Source organism: Pleuronectes platessa, chromosome 2 (genome assembly GCF_947347685.1).
Source record: "Pleuronectes platessa chromosome 2, fPlePla1.1, whole genome shotgun sequence".
NCBI classification, from domain to species: Eukaryota; Metazoa; Chordata; class Actinopteri; order Pleuronectiformes; family Pleuronectidae; genus Pleuronectes; species Pleuronectes platessa.
Genome location: NC_070627.1, coordinates 17,527,501 through 17,543,128, shown reverse-complemented (window position 1 = coordinate 17,543,128; position 15,628 = coordinate 17,527,501).

Genomic DNA, 15,628 nt, shown 5'->3' with positions numbered 1-15,628 from the left:
TCTCGCTCTCTCTCTCGCACAATCACACACACACACACATTTGTGTCCCTCCACCACCACCAACATGGAGATACAAGTTGAGAGTTGCTCTTCTTCTCGCTTACATATATATGAGAGAAGCTTTTATTCAAACAATGCCCATGCCCAGTGTACATGAGTGGTCACGTGATATGCGTTTTAGTATAGATAGGGGGTTTCAACTGATATGTAGCAAAAATGCTTGTGCTAAAAGATTTTTTTTTTTGGGGGGGGGGGGGGGGGATAGATAGATATAGATGGAGCTCAAGAAAGGCCCTGTCAGGCTGGCACATCTAAACCATCCCTCTACATTTAATCACTCCTGTGAAGTGCTCTACGTCAGCTGAGATTGCAAAGAAGCTGTTGTGTGTTTTGAAATGTAAGAGGCCGATAAAAAGCCTGAGTCGATAATTTCATACCACATACTGACAAGTCATGCTAGACGAATGTATTCTCTCATGAAAAGGTCCATACATACGTGCATACTGTACCTGCGCTCACACGCAGGATTTGTGGTGACAGGGCCCACCATGAGAAGTGAGGGATCTAACATTCTTCTCTGACTGGAGCTGTGGCCCACCACAGGACAGAGAGAGTGAGAGAGAAACACCCAGACCGACACAGAGAGAGAGAGAGACCTTTTTAAGCCCTGTGGTTACATTTCCCCGGAGCCTTCCCTAGCTTTACAACTCCATTAACTGCTCGAGCGCAGATTTTAGACTGCTTCGGCCCAGATTTGTTCTGAAATAAATCAGAAATGGAGGAAAGGAAAAGTCCAAAAAGTGGTTCCCTGAGCACCTTTGGTATAATTCCTTCCACTGGCCGAAAGGGAGAGAGACAAATATTAGTACAACTACATCTCCCACTCCCCACAGCCCGAGCAGGGCCACCCCAACATCTAGGACTGCCTGCCTGACCTTCTTCGTTTAAGACTTTCACTTCTTCCTCTTTACCCACTCCTTGAATTTAGCACCAGCAGTTTGTTTGTATGGTTTCTGTTAGTTCTGTATATGGATATGAGTTTGTGTCTGCGTGTGTGTGTGCGTGTGTGTGTGTGTGTGGGTGTGTGTGTGTGTGTGTATAGGGGTCTCCAGTGATTCCCTGAACCCTACAGCCAGTCTCATTTCAGTGCTTTTCTAAACATCACCTCTCAAAGCTCGTTCCCGAATAAAAGACAACATGGAAAGAAAAACAGGACAGCAGTAGAAAAAGGAGGAAATGTTATTTAAAAGGTACCAGACCGCAGCATTTTCCACTGATATTATATACTCCCTGCCCAATCCAAAATATATACAGGGCCCAGGCCAAGAATGTAAAAATAAAACACATAGACTCAACATCTGGAACAAACTGAACAAAACCTTCATTTAATATGCCCTGAATACTGCATTCCACTATTCTACCTCTGGCCTGTCTCACTCACTGACACACGCACACACACACACACACGCACACACGCACACACACACACACATGGACTCATATTGATGCAAGTACAGGTATAAATTCTTATTCATATTAATTGAACTGGACTATAACCGAGTCATTAACACGAACCACACACTGAACAGAAAGATCATCTTTAAAATGCATTATAATAGCACAGATAACACAGATTATGTCTGAATATTTAGAATGCAAAACGTGAGATAAAGAAAAGATGATGAAGAAAGATTTAGAATTGTGAAAAACGCAAAAAAAATAAAGATACAAAACTGTGGCAAAGCAGACAAATAAATTCATGAAAATAACTTAAATGCCACGTCAGGTGGAAAGCGCAATGAATCGACCCAGTATTCAAGAGCTTCTGGTGCTCTTTTAATTATACTCCCTTGTCAAACCCCCTTGAGAAAATTCCAATAGCACTAGTTGAAAGACTTTTTGAATATTCAGTCAAATTTGCTCAACATTTTGTTATAAACATACCTAGAGAGAAATGCCTATTTTTACTCAGGAATACATGTCCTAACATGGTATTTTGCCATTCTTCATCAAAATAGTGTCAGAATTTGAGTTAAGTATCAAGATAAAGATCAGTTTAAGGTTTGATTTATGTAGTGAGTGACTACAATCAGTAAAGTCATTCTGAAGTGCAAATGGGAATTTACAGTATATGTCTGTATGTGTGTGTCAGCATCCTCTTAGGAGTTCCTACTGCAGGTCGGGTTGGCAGCAGCTCTCTGAGATAAAGAGCAAGCTAAGAGCTGTGGAAGTTGTGGGTTTGATTCCTGCCCAAGTCAGGTGAATGGTGCCAGGCACAGCAAACCACTGGGTACTGCATCTCTGCCAACACTGTGGACCTTTCTAATAAAATTACATTAACCTCTTCATCACCACTGCCTTTCAAATGGCCCATCATTACAAATACGAGGACGTGATTTGTTGAAACCCACAAAACTCATTTTTTTTATTCTACAGCACAGATTAGTGAAACACAAAATATTGTGTATATTTTTACACCTATGGTTAAGGTTGTGTATAACATGGTCATTTAGTTGATGTGACCACAAAAGTATAATTTGTCACAGAGTAAAAGCTGGTTACATTAAAGATATTAACTTAAAAAAAAATCTATTTTGATTTATTTTGTTTTATTTCTTTTGTAACGATATTGATAGTAAAAACAAATGAGACGCAGCAACCTTCCAACTTTCAAACATAAAGTCACACTTGATTCAATATCTCGAGGAGTGTTATGGCTTGGACCCTTCTCCATTTGTAACCTTAAACACAGCCTGTGTTTTCTTTTGCCGCTTCACAGGACAATATACAGAGTGAGGAAGAATGATGAGTCCAGACAGAAACAAATATCAAGATAAACTAGGATTTAAGCCGACAATAGTGCAATGCACCTCAATTGTTAAGACTGGTCAGGTTTAAAGTAAAGAAAAGTGTGTGCATGTGCTTGAGTGTGCGTGCGTCTGTGTGTCTGATATCAGGTCTGTGGTGCATATAAACAGCTGTCAGTGACATTTGGTTTTGATGTGTTTCTGTTTTCTGCTGTCACTGCAAAGCTGGATTGAGTTTGCAGGTTAAAGGTTATCAGATGCTCAAAGAGACATAACTCAAAAGCAAACACACACACACACACACACACACACACACACACACACACACACACACGCATATTGTCATGGAGCATTATTGCAGACTTTACATGACTTAAATTTCAAGCCAACCCAAACTATAAGCACTGCAACCTTTTCTACACAAAAAAACGGCTTTATACACATTAAGGGACACCGTTTTTGTCATTAATTGGACAAGTTGTCAAAAATGAACTGCTTTAATTGTCTGAAATTTGTCCAAAAGTTAGCATATGACAGAAACACTGTCCCTTAACCATCACACCTGAATGCCTAAACCAAGCCCTTTTCCTATGGCCTGAAAAAATTCTTCACCCTCAAATGACCCTTCAAGGTTGTGGGGACTCTGTTAGGTCTAATTGTAATGCTGGTCCTGAAAAAGATAGAAATACAAGTACATGCACACATACACGCTGATACACACAAACATGACATCAGAGAACATTACAGAGATTTCCAGGATACTCACTCTAACCTTAAACATAACTACCACTTAAATAAACCCTGTCCTTAAAACACGTCTTCACCTTAAAACTCATGATTATTTATATAAGAGAGATTTACTTTCCCATAATGTGACAGTTTAAATAGATATAGCTCACCACAAAATTAGTAATACCTAGACCACACACACAAGCACAAACACACACAGATGATATAATATCAACACCATGCCTAGCCCTAGCCAACGAGAATAAAAGCTGACATCTTATATCTATAGTTACACTGAACCACTTCACTTATGTCAGTACAAAGTTATGTTTAGGGACATAAATCAAATTATAGTATTCTATTGATGAATAATCATGGGCAAGAAATTGTATATATGTGCTTTCTGACTCCTGCTTTACTCTACGGTGTCAGTTATCTGAGAAAAAGAACAACCAATTAAATTGATCAACTGTAGACCACAGGTCCCTGCAGGTACCCAAATCTCATATTAGAACAAAATGGTGGAGCCAAGTATAAACCCTGTCGGCTGATAGGCTGACCGACTTACCTGCCTCAGCCTTCAGTTTGGTAATGATAATTTCAAATCACATCTTAGGTTAAGGGTAGGGCTGCTCGATTATGGAAAAAATCATAATCACGATTATTTTTGGACAATATCCAAATCACGATTATTCCAGCGATTATTATGTGCCCTTATTCTGAAGTCTATGCTTTATTTTTTAAATGACTGTAACCGGAAGTGTCCCTCACATCCGGTTCAGGTAAACGCCGATGACGGCTGCGTGTCTTATTCCTCCGTGAAACCAGGATATCAGTGCCTAGTTATTCAAACCCTTAATGATGGCAACCCGAACACTCCCCTAAAAAACACTTTGTGAAATTTCCTCTCATTATTAAATGTCCCCATCTTCTTCTATCAATCTGCACAGAGGGTCTAACAGCCAGAAGAGAGTGAGATTGAGGCAGGGTCAGCGGAATCTGCCACTTCTGCATTCACCACGTATGGTCACTTGGACACAGTCAAACGATCCTGGGGTTTGCAGTGGAACTAAGCCTTTGACTGCAGTGTTTAGCTCCACACCAAGTTCAGCCGGAGCATTTTAATGTGAGCGTCTGTTTGGTTCATTTTAGCACCAACCTGTTAGCTCCAGAGAGAAGCCTGAGTGAGGAGATGTACAACCACAATAACACACGTACACTTTTAACTGATTCATTTAGCATTCCTTTTTATCATACCGTCATGATTAGGGATGGGCATAATTAATCGACGATCGATTAATTGATCATTAAGAATTTCGTCGATGAAATAATTTTTTCATCGAGAAATTTCGCTAATTACACATTTGACCACGGGGGGCAGTGTTTGAAAAAAACGCCACAATCCTACTCAGTTACCTGCGACTGGCTGCGAGTTACCGTGTAGTTCCATTTCCAAAGTAAACATGAAGAGGTCACGGCGAAGTGTTGCATGGGACCATTTTGAGTTAAAAAATGACTTGGTTCACTGCCAATACTGCGAAGCCATCCCAGAGGCTGCGGGAGACAAGGAGCCTGCGTTGTCTGACACGGACGAGGGGAGCGCAAACACCGGAGCCGCGGCCAGGCTAGCCAAGTTAGCACGGAGCTACCTGTGTATCACGGCGACGTCAGTCCCCTCAGAGCGGGTTTTTCGGCGGCTGGACTGACGGTCACCAGGCTGCGTTCGCGTCTGACCCCAGAGCAGTTTAACATGCTCATCTTTCTCAACACAAATCCGTAGGCTGGCGCTGAAGTTGTATGTGAGTTACTGGTTATTTTTATGAAGCTTTCTCGACTTGGTACCTTGTTTGATAGTTTTGAGTTACATTTGGCAAAACCTGTCAGACCTAAGTATTATATATTTGTAGTTGTTGTTTAACATTATGTTTTTTTATATTATTATTATTTTATTTTGGAGGGAAAAAAAACGAGGGTCAGTTGTGTTTAGTAGCACCGGCTTCTAGCTGTCGGCTCCGCTGCTTAAGATTACGGCAGCGCATATTTTGTTCATCTTGTAATAAAGATCTCAATGAGGAAACACGCTTTTTTTCCCCACTGCATTTTAATATAGCTTATAAATAGTGAATTTTTTAACTTGAAAATATTAATGATTAATCGAAAATTCGTCATTAACTCTCCCGACGATCGACGAAGACAATTTAATCGAACGCCCATCCCTAGTCATGATATATGTAATAAAGCAATGTATTACTGCATTATATACAAGTAGCTAACTCTCTGCAAAGATCACGGTATTTCTGTTCCATACCCTGCTGAGCTTTACCTCTTTCTATTCCTACATATATATTTCAAATTGAATCTTCACCATCTTGCAGTGTGTGTGTGTCCGTGTGTCGATCTACGTCCTTCGCTCTTTGCAATCCACCCCTCCTTCTCCGGCTTCAGTTAATTCATGAACAGCATCATGATTGAATATTAATAATTCACATCAGCGCTCCCTGATGACTCATTACAACCCTTCAAATGGAGAGGGAGGGAGATGGGCATGCACCGATGACAATATGAAAGCGTACTGTCACTCACACTCACACACACACACACACACACACACAGGTTTGGATAGGGAGAGAAACATCCAAACAAAAGTTTTCTTCTTTAACTTCCATTTAAAAGTCTGAGCCCGTGACTAATGTGAAAACACACACTTTCACATTCACACATAATAATTGGTGTGAGGGCCGTGGCACAGTGAAATGGGAAAAAATGCTAAACTGACTCCAGCCAAACTAAAGGCCTTTAACGGAATCTTTTGACGGTATAACAAACATTTTAAGCAGAATTTAACCTTCCTCTCAGGAGAGAAAACAAAATAATAGAAATCAACTCCATTGTATAAGCATTTCTGCAAGTGTGCATGTGTGTTTGGGCTTTTATGTTGTGTATGCAATGTATGAGGGTGACATCTTGAGAGTGTCAAGGTAAGCTCAGTGAGTATTGGTCACTGAATAACAAGCATGTTATTAAGCCAATTATTAAATATGCGAGGAGAATATTCACATTGAATCAAGTAACCTCTGAGACCTTACAACGCTGTCATGGCAGTGACACACTGAAGAGTACTCAACAGAAAAATCTAGGTCTGGAATGGGTAATGATTTTTTTTTTTTTTCCCCTCTATGAATTTTCATGTTCTCCTTGTGGAGAGTAAAATGAATGAAGCAATGCATGCACATGTTTATGTCGCACAGCAACATACACAACCTGATGAAAACAATCAGACCAAAACTGAACTTCCATTCACTGTCCTTCATAAAAGAAAACATGTTTTACAGGCTATTCTTTGTCAAAGAAAAGCTAAAGAGGGCAAGCCAGAAAAAGTTGCACACACCCACACGCACAGAGTTGCACAACCATTTAGCCCCATTAGTGAAAAACAGAGTTGAACACCTTACAGACTGTGAGGTGTGTGTCGATCGATGAAGGTTAAACCCAGGGTTCAAATATAAACCGCGGGATGAGTCACAATCAATAGCTCCGATCCCCTGGCAACTGGTCAATACTTCCACACCCCGACCCGGTCAGAAACACACACACAAAAACACACACACACACACACAGATGGGCGAATTTTTATGTGCCTGTTTTGTGATAAGGATGTTAATGAATATATATAAACATACACACACACACACACACACACACACACACACACTGCCCTGAGTTGATAACCTGTTAGCGGAGCTGTGGTAGCTCAAAAGACAGCTGCTCTCAGAATAAAAAAAACAACAACTTTCTATCGATCTTCCTGCCTCGCCATAAAACGTTCCACTGCAGACTCCCTTTATCAAATGTCTATTCTCACCCACACTACAAACAAATATCAACATATATGCTTCTATCCAAGGTTACTAATTCAAGGCATGGCCAGTCCTGCTTCCGATGTGAATCCCTACCACGTTACCGTCAGTGTTTCCTTTTCTTTCCACCAATACATGTGCACTTTTTCTCCGTACGGAGCCAGAAACCAAACCTCTACAGTAGCAGGGCCAAAGTGCTATGAAGACAATATTCCTCCTTGTTTGACTGTGCACATGTTGATGCTGTGTGTGTGTTCGTCTCACTGCTAAGCCATAGAGGAGATGGACTCCATATGCAGAGTGTTTTCACAGCCCTGAAGGAAGTCATGACCATAGCAGAAAACCCACCAGCTATTTCACTAAGGTCTCATTTGTCTGTGTCTTTATGTGTATGCATCTTGCGTGAGTGTGCGTGTGTTATTTGTGTAAGGCTGTGTGTGTTCCCCGTGTGAATTTTGTTTCTACTTTGGCACGCACAATGTATCACACCCACCTCTCTGTAACCAGCACACAATCAAAATATACCTTGCTTTCCCGTATGCATGCCAGCCTAAGGTTGGGATGTGTGTGCTAGCGTGTGTGTCAGGGTGTGTATTTGTGCACATGCTTCCAAGGGTGATGAGTGGGCGTCGGCGGTGTGACATTGCTGCGTGACTGCTCAAAATAAGGGCTCTACACTTCAGCTCAAGGCCATAAGTTGGGCGGCAGTATGCAAAAATGTAAGATTAATCTGACTGTATATCTTTAAAACTATCATATCAGGGTTTGATCTGAGTCTGACATTTCACCAAATCTATCAGGAGACACAAACCAGTTACACTAAGAGTGACAAAATTATGTTGGTGAACTTTTGTTTCATATGTTGTCAGAGTTACAGTCAACCTCCCCTTACCTTCCTCCCGTTCGTCGCTCATCTCGTCCTGGTTATCGGAAGCGGGCATCGTGGGAGAGCGTGGCCCTTCAGTTCTCATGGCCTCAGTGTAGAGAAGTTCCCACCTAGACACAAGAAACCAGATTGGTTGATTGTTTCTAATATAGGCTCTAGTGGCGGCTTTATCGTTATGATAAAGTTGGAAGCCAGGAGCTATCAGTGATGGCAGGCCAGCTAATACGGCTCAGCCTGAGCCAGGCTAATCATTTACAGCAGCAGCCTAAGCAGGGCACATGGCTCTATTAGCCCACTGGCATCTTAAGCCTGATTAGTGAGCACTTCCTCATCCTCAGGTCTGTGTGTCTGTTTGCTTGTCTCCATGGACATTGAGACTTTGGTCAGGTTCAGACCTGGTATCAACATCTGTCCTGAGCGATCAATCCACAAGTGGACAGCTCTAAATGCGTGTGTTCACACCTGCCATGAAAAAGCCTCCTGAGTTTTCTCCTGTGACCACTTGTGATCAGATTTCACTTCTCCGCTGCATATCCAAATAATTGAATATACAGCAGGGAAGTATCATTTGTGTTCGCAAATAAACTTATTACATTACCAAGAGTTTACAGATATGTTAAAAAAAAGTTTTGTTTGTGTGAGTCTAAGTGTCAGCATGAGAGATTCAGGAGGGGCTGAATGAATGAAGACCCACAGCTATTAAGAAAGATTTAAGAAAAGTTTGAAATGTGTGTTGATAAGTGATCGATGATATTGTGGCAGTGGCTACAAAAACATTTAGTTATGGACACCTAGAAGTGTTTAAAAACCTTTGAACTGCAGCAGGTCAAAGGACGTCAGCTGAGTAGGTGGTCCCTCACATGTGGCCCAGGATACATTTACGCTCACACAGAGAAAAGAATATGGCCACGTGTGTCCCAGAACGCCTCTGAATGAGGTTTTTGTGACGGGTCTCATGATGTATTTGGGTACGTTCAGACCTGTACTTAGCGCTGACCACTTGTGATCACTCGGGACAGAAGTTGGGAAGGAGGTCTCTGCTCAGATGGAAACTTGTGATAATTCACCAAAGCTAGAGTGAATGAGGTGTTGAGTGTGAGGATGAGATACCAGAGGAGTGCCAGTATTGAGTAAAAAGTGAGGAAATGGGAGGCAGCTTGAGGGTGCAGGTCTGTTGAGGGGGCTATGACTTCCAAAAGAGTATATATGAGGAGGACAGGTGCACAATACAAAGTTGACGGAGTGCCAAAGAGAAAAAAAAAGAAGGCATCAGTGATTACCTAAAGAGCCATAGACTCAGGAGACAGCCAGTCTTTATGATAGAATCAATAACCATTCATGGTCGGCTGCTCTGGAACCAGCAGAATTTCCTCTAACGCACACAGATCAATACAGGTGATTATCAGAGTTAACCCTTCACTCGCTGTCTCTGATCTTCAGTCTCCAGACATTTAGCGCGATACTGTTACATAATGAGCTTGAGATTAAAACACATACAAACAGGTATGAAGCACCGACATTACAGCAGAAATATGTCAGTTGGATACTGTATTCAAAAACTGTGGAATGATTGAATCTAACTGAAAATACTTACACACCAAATACCCCGAATTGATTTATATTAATTTCACCTGTAGTTGTATTTTCTCTGAGTTTACCCAGAGTTTGCCTTTCACACATGCAGAAACTCAGGGGGAGGTTTTGTGCACATTGAGGTTTTGGTCATGTTCAGACCAGGGAAAAATCTGATATATGGAACCATGCCCACGCATACCTGAACGCAATGTTCACTTTATAAACCACAGTCCAACTGGAAACGTTCATACTTGGATCTGCCTTCTACACGCCCACTTGAGACCATAATGATCAATGCAAAGCACCTCATGAATATTAAATTAAAGAGGCAATTCAAAGGTGGAGGCAAAAAAAACACAATCTCAGAATGTGAGGGAAAGTTTGGTATCTCATTTTTGTATTTTGATCATCCAAAACTGCAGGATTAGGAGTTTCAGAGACAGCCGTGATGTCCTCAATCGATAGAATTTATCAGAATTATTATTATGTGTTTGTGTTTGTTATGGGATGGTTTGGGTCCGTTTGTCGATCTGTGTGAAACTGGACTCAGTTCAGTACAAAGATCATAGATCAATAGAATCTATATCAGCTGATCAGACATCTAAGACATGAAAGTTGTGTGGAACAGATATGTCGCGCGAGCAAAACTAAAGCTGTTAGTTTTACTGTAAATGATGAAGTGGATCAGTAATCTGGCTTCAGTTACCACCTCACATCTGCATCGCCACTTTCCCGTCTCGAGAACATTTGTATGAATGGATCAGAGTTTGCATTGAAATGCACACATTTTCCCGTCAAGTCTGTTTTTATAAATCCCAAATTTTCGACAGAAGTGGTGAACGTACATTTCCGGCCCCTTTTTGTGCGTACGCACCGGGTATAAATGAGACCCCTGGAGTCTACATCTGTTCTGACAGATAGAACCACAAGCTGACAGCTCTAAATACGTGTGTTCACACCTGAAATCAAATGTCACCTGTGACCACATCTGATCAGATCTCACTTCCTCGCTGTAGATCCAAATTATTACATGTCATTTGTGTTTGCAAAAAACAGATTATATTACCGAGAGTTTAAAGATATATCCATATCAAGGGTTTTGTGTGTGTGCATCTATGTGTCAGCATGAGAGAGACAAAGAGAGACAGGAGGGGATGAATGAATGAAAAATGGAAAAGTGGCTACAGAGTTTACCAAGAGTTTGCCTTCCACACATGCAGAACTCATGGGGAGGTTCTGAGCACAGACGCGTTCAAAAATCCTCTGCATTATTCAGGCGAGAGGTGGAGCAGCCGTTAGCAGCCGGCCGAGGCAGGGGGTGACGTATTACCTCCGCTGCGTAGATCACATGATTTGTTAGTAGAACACACAGAGTTTCAGCTCTTAAATAATACGGACAAACTGTGGATTTCAGTGCATGTCTGAAAGCAGCTTGTCATGGAGAGGCGGTGGACTATGGGCAGAAAAGGTCTCTGGTTCGACTCTGGTTCGACTCCACGGAGAAACAACAAAAAGACGAACCTGGATCGATCTGTCCAAAAATCCAAGAGGATTCTCCCTACCCTGTCTAGTGCCCCTGAGCAAGGCACCTTACTATCCCCAACATCTGCTCCACATGCGCCGTACATGGTTGCTCACTGCTCTGTGTGTCCTGCACCAGATGGGTTAAAAGCACAGGTTAAATTTCCCTACAATTGCATGAGTGTGCCAGTGCATGTCTGTGCATATGTTTGGGACAAATAAATGTATCTTAATCTTAATTGTTTAAGCAGAATGGAGTGGTATCATGCGTTTTGTATGATGATGCCACTCCTTGCCTCTTGGTGACTCTACGTCTCAGGTCGACCCCTCTCTCTCATTAGTGCTGACCCTTGGCAACCTCCTCTCATCTCCAGTAACACACGGGTCGAACCAAACACACTAATTATTTGGAATTGAAGGTGGAAGGTGTTTATCAGCTAAAAAGATACAAATAGTAATTAAAGCCGGGGTAAACAGTAGGCTATAAATATATCTCATAATTCAGCTTCTTCCTCACCTAACATTTATAATTGTGCAAGATGTTGCAGGGGCCCTGCATCAGGAAGTGGCAGCTCTTGGATATACTTTGGCAGTCTGACAACAGGTGGGCAGCGGTGTGAAACTTCAAATTGTATTGTATTAAAATACAGCCAACAAAAAATACCACATGCACATGCTAAAATGCACATTTGCAGCATGAAACGATACAGTGTGTATATGGCCACACACACAAAGACACTCGCACACATGCACCAGCCGTTGCACTGCCAAAACTCTAATTCCCCGTGCAAACTGTTAGCCTTGTGTCTGCCTTATGGACCTTTATATATCTTCTCTGCCAGACACACACACTGAGTCCAACAGCGCACATCAGAAAACATCTGATTCTCTTTATCACTGCTGCTTCTATTTCATACTGATCCAAAATAGACATACTTTTGAGAAACGCAAACAGATGCACACACACACACACACACACACACACACACACACACTCACACACACACACGCATAGACACAATCTACCTCTGATCCAAAATACCTCCAGAACAAACAGAAAACAATTCCAGGCTCTATTTTATTGCTCAGCCGCCAGCCAGAAACACCAGGCGGAATGGGTTACATGGCAGAATGGAGTGAAAATAATAGCAATAGGCCTAACCTAATATAACAACCACACAGAACACACACACACACACACACACACACACACACACACACAGTATGGACATTAATGCCTATTCAATAGGCCTTCTAAACCCCTGATGGCACATCATTGAGTGACATGCAGGGAAACAGAAATATAAGGAGAGAAAAAAATTATCGAGAATGACAGAAGTGTTTTGCAATTCAAAGTCTGTCAAAAACAGTGTATATTCTGAAACAGTATGGTGCCACTAAACAAAAGCGTATGGTTAGCGGCAGAAAGAGAAAAAGAGGTAAGAAGAGAGCGGACAGAGAGGGGCTAAGATAACGAACCATTAAACGTGGCAATGCTGTCCAAAATCCTGAGGAGAGAAAGATAGAGCATCTTTAAACACTGTCATTTGACTTTGAACAAAGTGACTTTTGAAGTGAAAGAAGCCGTTTCCCCCTTTTTCCTTTTTTCCTTTTTCCTCCCTTCCCTCCACATTTTAATGCTCCCTGCTCTATCATGTAAATCCCCATTCAAATTAGTTGGGCATTAGAGCCCTCAGCAGTAATGTCAGAGAGACTGAATGAGATGGGGGACTTAAGCACCTAACGAACAATGAAATTCCCAAGCCTTGGGACAGGACAATTAAGAAGAAGGCTTAGCCAATGATGAAAATTTATTGCTATCTAATACATATTTCTATTTTCTGAACACTAACCAATTTGAATGTGATTAAGGGGGGTGGGGCGCTTCATTAAAGAGGCGCTGGCTCTCAGAGGTCGCTTGGAGAGGAGCCTTTTGATGTTAAATTACAAATACGGAGGAGAAAGGCGCTGCCATTGTCTTTTTGGGGTTCGCGTATTGTTTTGTGTGGTTCCCCTTAAACGGGTTAGTTAACCCCTCGCTGTCCAGAGGAGATGCTAATATGAGGGGCCTGGGGGAGTGCGTGAGGAGGAGGGGGGGGCAGGGAATGGAGAGGGCTTTTTAGTGGGATAATGGACAAAATAAATGCCTTAGCGTTTATTCCTTTCATCAAAATGAAAGCATCCATCCATTCATTGTTTCCTCCTTTCTCCTCGTGCGTCAGCCTGTCTGCTGGACGCACTCTCAGTGGGTGTCTGCGGCTCTGGCACTTGCACAGGAAGCTCTGGTGAAAGGGAAAAGCACAGATGGAGTAAAACTAACAAGTCCATTAGAAAATAAGACGATTTGCAGCAGATTGAAACTTTTTGCTGGCATTAGGTTGTTATTCAAACTTGACTGAACATGTTTTATTTCCCGTCAGATGTGTTTATAGAGTGACACACTCTTCTTTTTTTGCCAGAACTCATTCTGTGAAATCTGAATGACACTTAAAGTTAAGATATGTTTATGGACTTGAATAGCCCATTTTCCACTGGCCAAAAATCTCAGCCAAAAAACTGCTTTATCTCAGTGAAGACAACGTTACCCCTGGGTGAACATGTTTATTTCTTCTTTATGTCTTCTTCTGTATTTTAGAAGTCTAGAGACTGCGTAAATAGGCATGAATATCTGTGTGCTTATTGTTTTAAAAATCAAGGGAACAATGTGCAACAGCAATTTTTTCTTCACATCTGGCAAAATAAAACACTGGCAAGAAAATGAGGCGGGAGAGCGTCTCAGTTTATCGTGCGTTCATGACGTCAAACGTGACTCACCAGGGAAAACAACGTGAGGCAAGCTCATCCACGGGCAAACTTTAAAGGAGTCACTTTTCATTTTCAGCGATATAACACCATATATAAAACTGCATATACCAACAAATTTTGGTATAAAAGACAAAAAATTGTAGTGTGTGTTGCTGAAACCCCTGTCCAGCATCTTCAAAGAACCATGTGATAAACTTTCTATTGTAAAATAACAGAAAATGTTGTGATCCACACAGTGTTTTCTTTTCAAACCAAGGACAGGAGGGAGCAGGAGGTCCGTGTATGAGACAGCAGGAGTAAGAGGAGAACCCCGGGACCAGAAACCTCCCGTTTGAGAGCCAAGATATCAACGTCACATTGTTCTCAGCCATATATGAATCTTGGGGAATGGCTTACGAGAATGCTCAGAGGGAGGAGAACAACGCCTCTTTTGTTATTTAACTGTCCTGCTCGGGGAGAGGGACTATAATTCGGGTCAGAGAGGAGAGCAGCAAACTGTGCATATATCTTCTTCTCTGCAACACGCACCAGGGCCAGATTAATTTGCGTTAATAGATGCGTTCTCAGGCCTAGTTTGGAGGGGATAAAGGACATTTTCATTAACTTTCTTTATATTTAATGTTCAATTAGTTGCGGGTATAACCGGACCATAATCAGATGGAAATATGGGCAGGAATTAATGCCCCGGCAGGAAGAAAGAAAGACCAAGGGATTGGTATGCACCCAATATGAGCTGTGTGTAGATGTGTGCGCCTGTGTTAGGCCATGTGTGTACACTTGTCTTCACAAGGGTGTAAAACCTGATGCTCAGCGTGTATAGTATTACAGTACAAAGGTATTAAATCTCATAAATATATTTACACAGATTAGTTGAGATATTTACATGAATACACAAATATGTGCTGTTGTGTGAGGAGCAACGCCAGCGGGGAAAAAGGCAGAGAGAGAAAAAGAGAGAGAGAGAATGGAGGAGGTTTACAACAGCATAAAGAGAAAATGAATGACATGGAAAATAGAAAAATCAAACGCTTTATTGTGTGGGTGAGGCATGCTTTTATCATCCTGATAGGCAGTGTTTAGTGTCGTGTGTGTGTGTGTGTGTGTCTGTGACTGATGCGGCGTGTTGTGTTGCATGTCACGCTGAATGATAGGATTACTCATTTTCCCCTTAGCAGAACACAAATCACTCTTTTATCCACCATCATTGAATCTTTCCAGGGTTAAGTGTTTATGTTCACAGCTTGTCACCGCAGTTTGTGCGTACATGCGTGGGTGCCTGTGCCTGTGTGTAGTGCGCGCGCACGTGCATGCACGTGTGTCTTAGTCTTTTGCGCATTTTGTTTGTGTGTTCAGCAAAATTTGCCTTCAACGGAAAGTGAAATGGCAGAAACTGCCACCGCAGTCATTATCGTCATCAGAGCTGAGGTGTGTGTTTAGACATGACTCAG